A 15,018-nucleotide genomic window follows, 5' to 3' on the forward strand; every position below is an offset into this window, starting at 1 on the left:
GTAAAAGTACTCATCATTATGCAGAAGTTCACATTTCTCAAGTTTTCAAATGTCTAAAATATATAAAAATCCTTTGAAAATAGAAGAGCTTGTAGATCGGCCATTTTCAAATAGCCAAAGTATAGGGCTGAAGTGGTTAATGTATGTTTTGTAATAATAATACAAATCTACAAAGTAACTAGTAACTAAAGTTTTCAAATAATTGTAGTGGAGTCAAAAGATAACAATATTTGCCTCTGAGATGTAGAAGTTTTAGAAGTAAATCTTTTTATGCTATGTTGATGAATTGAATACATAGGACCACAATGGAAACAAGCCCCCAGGAGTCTTACTGTACCACTTGCTGTTTACATGTCTGACTAATAAAGTATTCAATCAATCAATCAATCAATCAATCAATCAATGCCAAGGACCCCCAAATAGCCTCTGTCTGCGGCTCCCCTATTACAAATGGCTTATTTTATTTTTTTAAGAAAGAATACAAAATAAAAGCTATTACATTTTTATGAAAAGAAATGAAAGTTTGCTAGGACGATTTCCAATTGCGCCCCCTGGCAGACCTGCAGCCCCCACTTTGACAACCACTGATGATGTCATAATTGAGGGAAATCCAGAGAGAGAGAGAGAGCAGTAACTCATTGGTTTTAATAAACACATTTCTCATGGGAGTTCATAAAGACAAAGAAAAGGAACAGCCAGGAACAAGACGAGGTGGGGGGGGGGGGGGGTGTTGCATTAGGAACAGAGTGTTTTGCTGTTTGAATATTGATTGGTGAGTGTTATTTCAGTTCTGGGATTGCATTAACACTTTGGCAGCAAGTCTAAAAAGGCCCTGGCTCCTCACCAGAGTCTGATCCACAGTTGGAGGCCATTTTGGTGAAAAAAACAACAAAGAAAAAACAGTTTGTTTTCCAACCCATAGCTTCTTGTGTTCAGATGCTGTAGATCAGTCTTTCCCAAACGGTGTGCCGAGGCACATTGGTGGTATACCTGGACGCCCTCGTCCAGGTATGCGTCATTAGACGAGTCCAGGATTTTGTGACAACCACACATTATTTTTGCAATACGGCAGGAACCAGCTAACTCAATTTTTACGCTTTTGCATTTTTTTCTATAAATCATTCAGTGCTATTGAGTTTGAGTAATTGCTTGCTCAGGGTGTGACTGTCGGGTCTCTTCCCTACATGTAAAGTGTCTTGAGACAACTTGTTGTGATTTGACACTTTAATAGAAATTTAATTGAATTGAAACACCCTTTACGTCTGTGTGTTGGTAAAAAAGAATTGAACCAATGAAAAGTATTAAAAAGTGCTTCTGACAAAACCAGCTAACTCCATTGGATCCTCAAACTTTCTGCTAAACCAGTTAACTCCAGCAAAGGGGGGTGGAGTTAGCTGGTTTTGCTGACTCCAGGCTCCACCCCCTTTTGACCTCCAACCTCATTGTGAGCTTGGAGGTCCATTCAGCGGTTCTTATCAATGATGAACAAAACCTCCTAACTTTGTTTTTTTCATTTCCTGAAAAATTAACATTTTGGAGTTAGCTGGTTCCTGCCGGACAGCAGAGATATACAACTATACGTAAAAGTTAAGAATTATTATTATCCTACTATATAGTAAGGAAACCTCTGTCAGTCTGATCCGCATTTTTCTCCCTCAATGGGTTGAGTAATTGATCTGAACTTGCACCTGTTTTGAACTTTTCCCGTCTTTAAGCCGTTTATTACCGTTTTTGTCAACTCTGTGTAACTCTACGCAGCGGTGTTTTGGCGTTTACTGTGCATGCGCAGCAACGGACTATGGCCTTTGTTGCCACGGTTAACGGTCCGTGTCCGTGCAGGCAATGGGATCATCATAGCGTCGATCCCATAGTGTCGCTACTGTACTGCAGACACAGACCATACAGACACCAGACAGCTGACAGCTGGCCCAGCGCTAAAGTTATACAGGACTTTAATTTTAGCTGTGTCCACTAGGGCTGTCACGATTACAACATTTTAGTTGACGATTAATTGTTATACAAATAATTGCGATTAATGATTTAATTGTGTTTTTGGCACTGAACTTTGACAAATAACTTAAATAGGTATACAAAGCAATTGCTGACATATTTAATAATTTTATACTTTAAAAAAAATAGCTGATTGTAAGCTTGTAGTTCTGGTATTTCAGCTTTTTTTAAACATTTTGACGAGGATGACGATTATGCAAAACAATTGCGATTATCTCAAATAATTGCAATTATCTCAAATAATTTAATGTAATAATTGTGACATGCCTAGTATCCACAGAACGCAATCAACGCATTATGGGTGGAGGAGCACTTTGGATATCATGTCCATAGCGCTAACACTGACCATTTATTCACAAGCGCAACCTTCGACTGAAAGTCGTGTTATTAACACAAATTTAACTGAAACAATGTAAACATGGACAATGACCGGGTTGTTACACACAGCCATGCTCAAATCGAGCAGCCTGGTTGCTCAAATGAGCAGCCCGTTTCCAAAACTTAAAAGTACAGAATATACTGTACAAAGGGATCCCCCAATGTAGGGAGCTTACTTTGACCTACTGGCAGTGTGCACAAGCAATTTGGCACTGATTGGTCCTGCGATGTGTGAGATTAGCCGCGGACAGACAGACAGACAGACAGACACACTGACAAATATATTTCTAGATGGCTCACTGGCTACAGAACCACGTCCTGCAAAGACACGGGACCCTGGGAAGAGGATGAACGCAACGTCTAAGGTCTCCTGTGCTGCCATCGCTTGGCTGCCTCCAGTTTCCACAGAGTATAGGGACCATGGATGCTGCAGGTTACCATGACACCCTGATAGCCATGTTGCTAAGCAACATGGCTATCATAAACAGATTCCACACTACACCAGCCGGTGTCTACCTATCTCTCTCTCTCTCTCTCCCCACCCCCCTCCAATGTTTTACTTTAACTTAGCCACCAACCACTAAGGAAAAAACAACTGTGATAGTCAACCTATTATCAGTCATCCTCATTAAACTGTCCTAAAGAAAGTGTGGCTGCTTGAGCCCTGCTAAACGAGGTGCTGCTGTGTTATATGGAGTGTGGGGTAATTACAGACGACTCATTGTTCTGCATCGCCTGCTGTCTGATGGTAGGTTGTTAAGAAGAAGACCGATACATCTGAGGAGATAACACGTTGTAGCCTTTAAACGCTACACTTAAAGCCATAATCACACACTGGAGACACTTGCACGTGTGCAATCAGTGGTGGAGAAGAAGTACTCTGATTTATTTTACTTAAGTAAAAGTAGGAATACTACAATATAAAGTCTGTATTAAACATTTTACTGACAGATAGATGGATAGATAGATTGAAAAAGCCGAAGCTTGTGGTCCAATTTAAGTAATATAAAAATACTACATTTACTCTAGTAAACATTTTACTATAGTAAAAGTGCAAAAGTATTGCCGTCAAAGTATACTTAACGTACCAAAGTAAAAGTACTAAAACTTTGTCAAACTTCAATGAAAGTAGCCTATCTACAAGCTCACAAGACATCCCGATGATGCATCATGTTGTGAGCTTATAGATCAGCCATTTCCGAACAGCCGAAGTGGTTAATGTGTGTTTTATAATAATATTTTAAATCAAGTAAAGTAAAAGTATCAGTATCAGTAAAGTACTGTACTTGAGTACTTAAGTAAGGTACTTAGTTACTTCCCACCACTGTGTGCAATGCATATAGGCCTGACACTTTAATGCTGCCTGCTGCTTCCCTTGTTCTAGTGTGCACACTTAAAGTAGCTGGGAGGGAATTCGGCCAAAATCATCAAGATCGTGCACTTGGTGACACGTTTTTGGGCAATCAGTGGGCGGGCGTGAATCGTGATTATGTAATGCTTTGTCGCAGATCAATGCACACTGGCGGAGACATTTACAGAAATTAGTTATGTGCTGTCTATGTTCTTGGTCTAGACAGCTTAAACTTGACAAAAATAGCACAGAATTTATTTGAAAGGTCATTGGCATTGCGATGAGGAAACTATTCAGTATTGGTTTGAAGACATTTTGCTCAAGTTTATTAGCATTTATGCCAAGTGTGCACATGGAGATTACATCTAATCAATAAAATATGTTTACTATGGCTTTCTAAAGTGAGGCCATAGGCAATCAGGCACTTCACATAATGAGGTCACTTCCAGACTGTAGATGTGTCTCACTCACACTGATGAGGAACTCGTCAAAAAATTAAAATATAAACAGTGCACAAATATTCACTCATCTTTCATATACGTTGTTCTATCTGCTGAACTCTAGATGTAATACACTGTGTGTGTGTGTGTGTGTGTGTGTGTGTGTGTGTGTGTGTGTGTGTGTGTGTGTGTGTGTGTGTGTGTGTGTGTGTGTGTGTGTGTGTGTCAGTCAAGTGTACAGTATTTATATACCACCAAATCACAACAAATGTTATCTCATGACAGTTTACATATAGAGCAGGTCAAAGCCATACTCTTACCAATCTGGGAACCCATTAGGTAAAAAAAAAAAAGGGGTACCACCTCCTTTTTTGTGTAGAAACAGGTTTGGCCCTTTCTTAGTCCACTTCCTCCCGGGTGCTTCTGTGTTTATTCCTACTAACAACACATGTTTAAGGCAGTGGTGCTGACAGATTCTGCTCAGAGAGATTATACTCTTAACAGATATCCAACAATTCCTCCAAGAACAAGCACTTGGCGACAGTGCCAAGGAAACACTCCTCTTGAACCCATTTAGACTGGGAACCCTTATACGTAACTATACCTTTCAATCCGGGAACCGCTTTTGGGGTAGTTGTTGCTATGTACACATACTATGTATATAGCAACATACTTTTTTTTTTTTTTTTTTTAATATATAGTAACATACTTATATCTAATTTGAGTGATATGAATGTTATTAACAAACAGAAAATAAAGCAATAATTAGGCTTGTATAACGCTCTAGTTTTTGCTTCTTTTTGCCACATAATATCTTCTTTTTGACAATTGACTGCTGGGCTGCTTATGATTGTTCAAGCCTGGTTTGAGTTAACGTAGACAAGGCACGGCTGAATTGTGTTAATGGAAGAGCTTTCAAAATGGATTTTTTCAATTAAGTGCGGATTTCATTAGCAATGGTGATGGAATACCCCCGGGAGACACAGACACGGGTACAGGCGGGATAAACCACGACAACAGGAACCATCGAATAACACGCAGGGATACAAAAGATTGCTGCAGGATTACTTACACTAACATCAACAGACAATTGGACACAGACTAAACAGAGGACAGGGCTCTCACACACACACACACACACACACACACACACACACACACACACACACACACACACACACACACACACACACACACACACACACACACACACACACACACACACACACACACACACACACACACACACACACAGAGAGAGACTAATAGGACACAGGTTCATACAATGGACAATCAATACAGGTGTAACACATGACATATTGTAGATCTTGAGGGGAGAGGGACATCTGCTGGACAGGTAGGAGCAGGACAGCCGTTATTGTACTACTTGAAACCCATGCACATTTGTACTACGTTGAGGACCAAATGCCACCCTTTTAACATTGCCCTATTATAACATTTTTTTATATAATACTACCACAAATGTTGTCCAAACATCACGCAAATCGGTACACATTATCTCTATAGTCAAGTGATCAAAACTGATCCACCTGATTTTTGATATTCCATCGTGACTGGCGAATTCCAAACATTGCTGGCCCACAATAACCTACCTGACCTGGCGGAGACCTGTGCTCCGAGGAGCACTTTTTCTAGTTGCTTATTTGGGCTTGTTTCCTAATGTTGTTAAACCAGGTTGGTTATTTCTCTCTATCTTGCAACTGTGCCATGCACGGCCGTGCCAATAACCCCCAGAAAGCACAACCTTGAGTCTTTCATGGCAATCGTATTGCCAGCTGGATAAGTCCACAATGAGTGATCCTTTTTGCCGGTAATCTACACGTTGGTGTATTGTGGTTATTGGCATTATAATATAGTTCATTTGAAATGTCTGGCTCTTAAGAGGAAACATCTGTCTTTTGACACAATGATTGCTGTGAAAGTGAACCTGGATTAGTATCAGCGAAGTTGTTAACTGGTCTAAATATTGGCTTATAAAATAACTAATTAAAAATTAAAGATAAGATAACCCCAAGAAAATGCTCACAGGGGAGTTATCGGCTACCCTGATAACAGAGCAGTCAGCGGTGTTACTCCCACGCACAGTCCCTTCGGAGACATTTCTAATGAAGTACGGTACTTGCTAGTTACAGTAGTTCACCTGTCACTGCCCCCCCCCCAACACTCTCACACACACACACACACACACACACACACACACACACACACACACACACACACACACACACACACACACACACACACACACACACACACACACACACACACACACACAGAGAGAGAAACCCTGCGGCTAAAGAGGCAATCACTTTGCTGGGGCCTTGCAAGTGGAGATGACACAGATATTCAGTCTCTGTGTGTGTGTGTGTGCGTGCGTGCGTGCGTGTGTGCGTGGGACCGTGACGTGCGTGTGCTTACATCATGTCGACAGTGCAGCTGTGTACAGCTGTAATTGGGCGTGTTGCTGGCTGTTGGCTTGGCACACAGACAGTTGTTCTCTGCTGGAGGAGAGATGAGTGTGTCACAGGCTGCAGAGCACAGTGACACACTGGGAGAGAGAGCACGGCTGTTCTCTAACGAGCCTCTTCTTGGGGAAGCTGGAAGAAGTTTGCTGTGGACCATTTATTGTAGAGCCCGAACCATGTTTGGTTTTCAATTCAATTCAATTTGATTAAAGTGTCAAATCACAACAAGTTGTCTCGGTTATTCGATTTTTTTGACGACAAAGGTATCTGCAATTATGCATTTTCTGCACTCATTTGTATCCACTTTCTTTTGTTCAGATATTTTTGGGGCTTTTCTGCCTTTATTGATAGTACACAGTAGAGAGAGAGAGACAGGGAGTGACACGCAGCAAAGGTCATCGGGCTCGGGAATCGATGAAGTTCAGTTTATGCATTTATTTTTATGTATCAAACAATTCATGTGTTTATTTGTATACATCTTTTGTTAAAATGTTCTCAAATAGAAACTTTAATCAGATATAAGTTCTTCAAGTTGATGAGACAATGTTGCACTTTTTGACAAAATATTGGTCAAAACATTGGTGATTGTCTAGTCACTGTAGTTATGACCTGCGAGGGTCCCCCGATTTTGGAGAGTCCTCCAACCAAACCAGTTCCTTTACCGTGTGGCCTACAGTACTGGATATATATTGACAATAAAATGACTTGAGTTCTGTAAACCACACACAAGCCTGTGTTTGCGTGCAAGTACTTGTGCATGCACCCGCATTTGTGTACCACTGTACCCATGCCACGATACCCATACAGTAAGAGTTCACACCTCAGACAGTACCTACAATCCTCTCTGTCTGTCTGTCTGTGTGTCTGTCTGTCTGTCTGTCTGTCTGTCTGTCTGTCTGTCTGTCTGTCTGTCTGTCTGTCTGTCTGTCTGTCTGTCTGTGTCTCTCTCTCTCTCTTGCAAGCTGTCACAACAGCAGCTGTTCATGTTTCCTCTGCTCTTCAATGCCTTCCCCCTCATCAATGAGATGGCAGGTGTGTGTGTGTGTGTGTGTGTGTGTGTGTGTGTGTGTGTGTGTACACATTGCTTGGCTAGCCTGCCAAATCAACAATCTCTGTGTGGATGAAAGGATATTTTAGACAACAACTAAATACATGTATCTGCATTTGTGTGCGCGCGTTCGTGTTTGCTAAATACGGTGTATACACTATATACATACATTCATACATACACACATATAATTTATGTCTGTCTGTCTGTTGTGTGTGAAACTTTTATTTCCTTTTAGTATAGCAATTTCATGTACATATTTAAAGTAGTCATTGCACATTTTGCTCAAGGCTGATTCCGTCATCCCACATACATTAATTATGTTCATTAGCTGTCCTGTAACTCTGTGATGTGTCATGAGCCATTTTACATTAGCTCGTTAGCCGGCCTACTGCTGTCATGTCAGTTTTACACCAGCTTCATGAGCGCATATGTTTTATGGCGCGTTTACTGTTTTTCATTAGCTTTGTTATTGAGACAGTCTTTGCCCCGCTAGCAGCAGGATTATAAGGATGGTGAGGTCTGTCTGTCTTTGACTTGACCCAAGCAAAAATATTGTCAATGACCTTGTGTCTCCATATTTCATCTTTTTATGTTGGAGTACCCTATTTTGTACTTGTATGCAGTGGTGTAAAGTAACTAAGTTCTCTCTCGCTCTCGCTCTCTCGCTCTCTCAATCAAAACAAATCTCTTAATTCCTTACAACAGTCTTCAAGTCATTTAAAGCTTCGGTTCTCCTTGGAACTTTGCTCTGGGGATACGGCTCTCTAGAGCTCCTTCCAGCAAACACAGTGATAAGCCATACATGATGTACAAGCTTAACAGCTTTTATCTCTGACAGTGATGAACAAAGCCCATGTATGTGAATCAAAGTATAGATATTCCTCGTCAAATGTTACTCAAGTACTAGTGAAATTTGCTCAGACATTTGTACTTGAGTTAAAGTACAGGAGTACTTGAAAAATACTAAAAGTATTCAAATGTACAAATTATTTTAAAAAATTGCAAAAATATAAATAATAGCGAAAATTCCAGATCTACAAGCTTAATGTGACGCATTGTGAGCTTGTAGATCTGCTATTTTCACTATTATTTATATTATTATTTTTTTACTTAATTACAATACTCAAGTAAATATACTCACTTACTTACTGTCCAGTCCACCACTGATCTGTGTGTACATAATGAATGAACGAATGAACAGAGAGTGGAGGAGTTAAACGCTAGAGAGGACATGAGGGAAGGAGGTGAGAGAAACAGGCCGTATAGGGTTAAAAGAGCCTGGGAAGAGATTGGAGCTTCAGAAACATGGAGTGGAGTCTGTTTGTTTCGAACAGACTTCTGGGAATCACTGTTCTAATATAGACCATAGACCGACGCTGTAATGACCACAGAATGAGCGTAGAAAATGTTTATGGGAACGCGGTTTAAGGGTCAGCAGTGCCGAACATGGTCCGAGATCGAAACGTGCATTTCGGTCCCATCAACGTTGTACTGTTCAGACTGTTGCATGGATGGAGCAAACACAACCTGACAGGCTCCATGGCTAACACAGCATGTGGTTTCTTTGCCATGTAAATCTATAAATAAATAGACAAACAGAATTTCCCTCCAGGGATCTATAAAGGTTAATCTTATCTTATGTTAGACTAAAAGGAAGTGTATTGACTGTGGAAATACATTTGTTCAAATCAGCTGTTAACCTTTTGACCTTTCACTGTTTGTTTATAATTTGATAATGGTTCAGGGTTGATAGAGTGCTTCCAGGATCAGCCAATCAGTTGCCATCGATGAATTAGGTTAATTGAATTGCCCAATCAATACATCTGTTTTGCACCTATAGTTACATCACTTGGAATCTACTGTATATTAGTTATGAAGAGTAGATTTGTCTGGCATGTAGATCTGTGTAGAAGATTAAATAGTTCTTAAAACCTGTCAACTTTGTTTCAACTGTGGCTGAAGCTAGGGCTGGGCAATATGTCCATCGATATTATATCGATGTTGTGATATGAGACCTGATAGTGTCTGAGATTTTGGATATCATACCATTATGAGTCTCGTCTTTCCCTGGTTTTACCCCCTGTTTTATACTTTCGATCTACAACCTCACAGCGGGTTAAAGTGATTAAAGGCTATACATTACAATACATTTATGTCATTTACTGAACTTACCTGACTTGTTCTATGATTTGCCTTTACCTACTTAGTTATGATTATATAGGCATTATTGATGATTATTTATCAAACATTTTATTGTGGAAATACTTTTGTGAAAGCACCAATATACTGTCTGTACATCTCCACTGTAATATTGCTAATCCTTACATCCATAATCGATATCAAGGCATTTTGGTAAAACATGTTGTGACCATTTTGTGTCCATATCGGCCAGCGTCGCTCAGGGTATTTTACTGCTGATTTAGAATTCAGATGATCTCTGTAAGTGTTTATGCAACAAGACACGAGAGGGAGTGCTTTGTGGTGGTTGTTGGCACGGCTGTGCTGCGCCGTAGACACAACGTGAAGCATAGTGCCGTCAAAGCCAGCTGGAATGGTTAACAATGTATCACAGAGTAATAATTTGAACAGTGATTTACCCCGCTGTGGTCTAAATGCGCGCGCTCATGTGTGTGGGTGCGCTCGTGTATGTGTGTGTGTGCGTGTGTGCGTGTGCGCGCACTGTACATGATCACACTGTATGTGTGTGTATATTGTATGAACGCTTCTAGTCGTTGCGTGCAGTAGAAAGAACATTGTCTAGATTGTTGAGAGCCATAATCGTCAGCCAGCTATAAATTCGGCATTGCTAATGCATGTGGACTCACAAACAGAACCGCATGCATTGCAAAACGGACGGATGCAAGCCAGGAATGTCATTTCAACTTACCGCATCTCGCCTGACTCGACTTATATATATTCATGCTTGGAGGCACATATTTACACGCAGGCACGCATACACGCACGGTTGTGGAAGAAGTACTCGGATTTTACAAGTAAAAGTCCTGTATTCAAAATCTGAAGGTACAAAAGTACTGGCATCAAAATATGCTTAAAGTACCAATAAATAAAAAATTCAAAAGTAGCCGATCTACAAGGTCACAACACGTCGCGAAGAGCTTGTAGATCGGCTATTTCTTAATAGCTGAAGTATAAAATAGGGCTGATGTGGTAAATGTTTGTAACAATCTTCTATTAAAGGAGAATTCCGGACAAATTAAGTGTTATCTTTGATGTCTCGTTACTCACCTACCGATGTGAAAAGTAGCGTTCTTTTTTTTCATATATTCCCCTGTCGTCATTTTTTAAACACCCTCCGTTGTTATAATGGGAGCGTGAGGGTTAGTGAAATTCGTCTATTATAACCGACGCAAAGTTGTTTTTTTCACTACTAGTATTCATAGTAGAGTCTCATGATAGTCAAACATGCGTTGAAACTATCTGCGAGGCTGCCGTCAATGGCGAACGATTTAACACTGGTTGCTTGTTTCTTCCAGAACCTGGCAACTCGTGTTGCCAGATTCTGGAAACAAGCAACCAGTGTTAAATCGTTCGCCATTAACGGCAGGCTCGCAGGAATTTTCAGCGCATGTTTGACTATCATGAGACTCTACAATGAATCGTAGTAGAGAAAAAAATAACATTGCGTCGGTTATAATAGACGAACTTCACTAACCCTCACGCTCCCATTATAACAACGGAGGGTGTTTAAAAAATGACGACAGGGGAATATATGAAAAAAAAGAACGCTACTTTTCACATCGGTAGGTGAGTAACGAGACATCAAAGATAACACTTAATTTGTCCGGAATTCTCCTTTAAAATTGGCTTACGGGAGGACCGGCGGGACTCAGCCATAACCATATAAGGAGTTCCCAATGCACCTACGCCCACATATGGAGTGTGTTGTCTAATCTCAATGTGTCGTCATGGCATCGGGCGCAAACAAATCAGTCAGCTCCATATACTGTATGGGCACAAAAGGGGCATGCCCATATATGGGCATATCGGCGGTGCGACGTAGGTGTGAGGGCCGAACCTCTAGTAAATCTGCAAAGTAACTGGTAGTAACTAAAGCTGTCAAATAATTGTATGGCAGTAAAATGTGCAAATTTGGCTCTGAGATGTAATGGAGTAGGAGTTTTAAGTATCAAAAAATGGAAATACTCAAGTAAAGTAAATGTACCTCAAAATTGTGCATAAGTACAGTACTTGAGTAAGTCTTCATTTATATTAGATACAACTACTGCTGACTGCACACGCATACTGTACGTACGCACAATGCACAAAGAAACACACACATTCTGTACACATACGTACGCACAAAGAAACACACACATACTGTACACGTATGTACGTACGACGCACAAAGAAACACGCGCATACTGTACACGTATGTACGTACGACGCACAAAGAAACACACGCATACTGTGCACGTACTGTACGTTCAAAGAAAAAAAGCATTCCAAACCCTGGCTTCTCCTGTGGCATAAACACAGACGGGTACACAGGGCCATCTTAACATTTGACCCTCCACTCACCACAGAGTCCCCACAACTCTATCAGCCTCTTCTACACACTTCCCTCTAATAACATGGAGGGGTTGGCATGGCAGCCGTGTTTCAAAACACAAGTGCGCTGGCCCCCAGGCGTGCGTGGAGGGACAGACAGTGAGAGAGATTGTCTAAACCCAGGGGTGGGCAACTTTGATGATGGAGAGGGCCACTATATTTCCACACTCACTCCAGAGGGCCACATTGCATATACTGTCTCTCATATTTTAGTTTTTTTCGCCATTCTATGTCACACAAAAGTAGCAAAAATAGTCGACCTACAAGCTCCAAACGTGTCGCAGTGTGACCCAAGGGCAGATGGAACCTAATTACATTAGTGGTGCCAAACACAAAATTGCTTCCACGCGTTCCTCGTTGTGTTTCGGCGACTTTTGAGAGAATGTTTTTGCAAAGCTCGACGCCAGCCATGCTTGTTCTCTCCCTTTGATTGGCTAATGACATTAATTATGTGTGCTTGGTTTTATTGTGCAGAATTAGATTGCATAATCGCATTACAGCTACTAGCTACAGTATCGCATCTCAGGAGTAGTCTTGTTTATCGCTATCCATGTCGACTGTAGAATGTCATGTCAGTGGTTTTGATTCGAGGCATTAATGGGATGTAATTTGTGGTTCCAAAATCCAGTGGTGTAAAGTAACTAAGTACATTTACTCAAGTACTGTACTTAAGTGCAATTTTGAGGTATGTTTACTTTACTGGAGTATTTCCAATGTTCAATACTTTACTTCTACTCCACTACATCTCACAGACAAATGTTGTACTTTTACTCCCCTACAATTATTTGACAACTTTAGTTACTAGTTACTTTGTAGATTTGGATTATTTTTACAAAACATACATTAACCACTTCAACCCAATACTTTGGCTATAAAAAAATACCCGATCTACAAGTTCACAACGTGTCACGATGCGACGCGTTGTGAGCTTGTAGATCTGCTATTTTCAAATGATTTTTGATTTGAGTACTTTTTCCACCACTGCCCAAATCGAAGTCGGTAAAATTCACGGCGTGGCTCGTCTGAGTTTTGATCTGGCAGCCAAACAGACCCTTTTCATTTCTCTGTGTGGAATTCACAAACAGACCTTTGTTCTGCTTTTCTGATTCCTCTGACTGTCCGACTTATTTAATTTTACAGCTAAATTGATTCAATAATTCATCTTTTTCTCATTTTGCTCCGTTGGCCCTGTCACTTCTCTATCCTGCGTGACTCCAAACCCTTGGAGCCATCACGGAGCCCGCGGCTAGCGGGAAGAATTGGATTTGATATTTCCCTGGGGAAATTAATAGTATAGTGAGTTTCTGGACCTGGTAGAGATTAAAAGCTTGGGCCCCCATTATAAACCCATTAACCTAGTCATTAGGATCTGGGACGAAGATGAAGTGCGTGGCCATGCTAATTTTAGTAGCCGTACACCAGGGGTTTCCCAAACCTGTCCGTTCCAAGGACCCCCAAATAGCCATATCCTCTGGCTGTGCGCTCCCCCTATCGCGAAGTGGCTTTAAATAAATCAATACAAACTAGAGTTGTTCGGAAAAGCTGCCGATACTCTCTAAAACGCTGCTACAGTAGCGGTATCGGCGAGTATGCCAGTCTGTGCCAACGATACCACGTCATTTATCACGTGATGATATTTCATTTACAGCAATTTTCTCAATGCTTTCGGTTGATGTTGCACTGCTCTTTTATACGCTACTGTACTATTTACATTATTATTTTACTAACTTGTAGCTGCACTTTAACAATTATGAATGGAATTTTCTATCTATTCCTAGATCAGTGGTTTTCAAACTTTCAACTTTCAATTTCAAGGACCCCCATAACTCGAGAGTGTTATGGGGAGTGCACTCTCAGAGTTACAGACCTGTGAGGTTCCATTTGTACACTCTCAGAGTTACAGACCTGTGAGGTTCCATTTGGAACCCCTTCAAGGAACCCTGAGGGTCCCTGGACCCCAGTCCTAGATTGTTTTTGAATTACACACTGTTGTGGGTATCAGAATCGGTATTGGGAAGGAAAAACTGGTATCGGTATCTCTAATAAAAAACGAGTGAAAAATATAACCTTGCTTATCCAATCTGTATGGTAGAGTATGTTAATACAATATAACTAACACCATTTGAGGTGGTCTCCCTACTGTTCCACTGAGATATTTTGACCCTGGTGTCGGGTAGGACACTTACTGGTTGACAACGTCAACAAAGTTATCTGAAGACCGCGTACCAGATGCGCCGCCATCTTTATTGTAGTTTGGACATCGTTGCAGATACAGTGCCTCTGTCCACCGAGAGAGGGGAACATAAAAGCTACAGATGTAGCTTTAAGTGCTAGAATTAATTTATTAATTAAGTCAGCCAGTGCCAGCGTTTTTTAGCATTTTTACTAACCTTTCAAGAGCCACAGAATATAATCGTTCCAGGACGATCGACACACAGAGTGTCACAAAAGACGGAGGAGTGTCTCTGCTTCCATCGGGGACAAAAAGCGTGTCACGCGAGTCGCGACCCTCCGTTCTTTAGTATTTGCTGTTGAATATGGCTTGTTCTCGCCAAAAACGCAGAAAAAAACAAGGAAACAGGGGGAAATGTATTTTTCTAAATCCTTTAACATTAGATCGGACGGGGCTGGGTTTGTTGTGATCACATTATTTACAGATCTACTCTTCTCCAGAAGTCATAGGTTGGGGAACAGCGCCATCTAGCGTAAACACTGAAAACACGGTTTGGACGT

At 41.0% G+C, this 15,018-nt stretch overlaps 1 protein-coding gene across 1 annotated transcript in view; it reads left to right on the forward strand.

The window, feature by feature from the left end:
* Positions 1–15,018, forward strand: part of cacna2d1a (calcium channel, voltage-dependent, alpha 2/delta subunit 1a) — a gene marked incomplete at its 3' end in the record, with an annotated part of 144,815 nt that overhangs the window by 42,510 nt on the left and 87,287 nt on the right. The gene's annotated exons all lie outside the window — the stretch shown is intronic.

Source organism: Gymnoscopelus braueri, assembly GCF_963280865.1.
Source record: "Gymnoscopelus braueri genome assembly, chromosome: 23".
NCBI lineage: Eukaryota > Metazoa > Chordata > Actinopteri > Myctophiformes > Myctophidae > Gymnoscopelus > Gymnoscopelus braueri.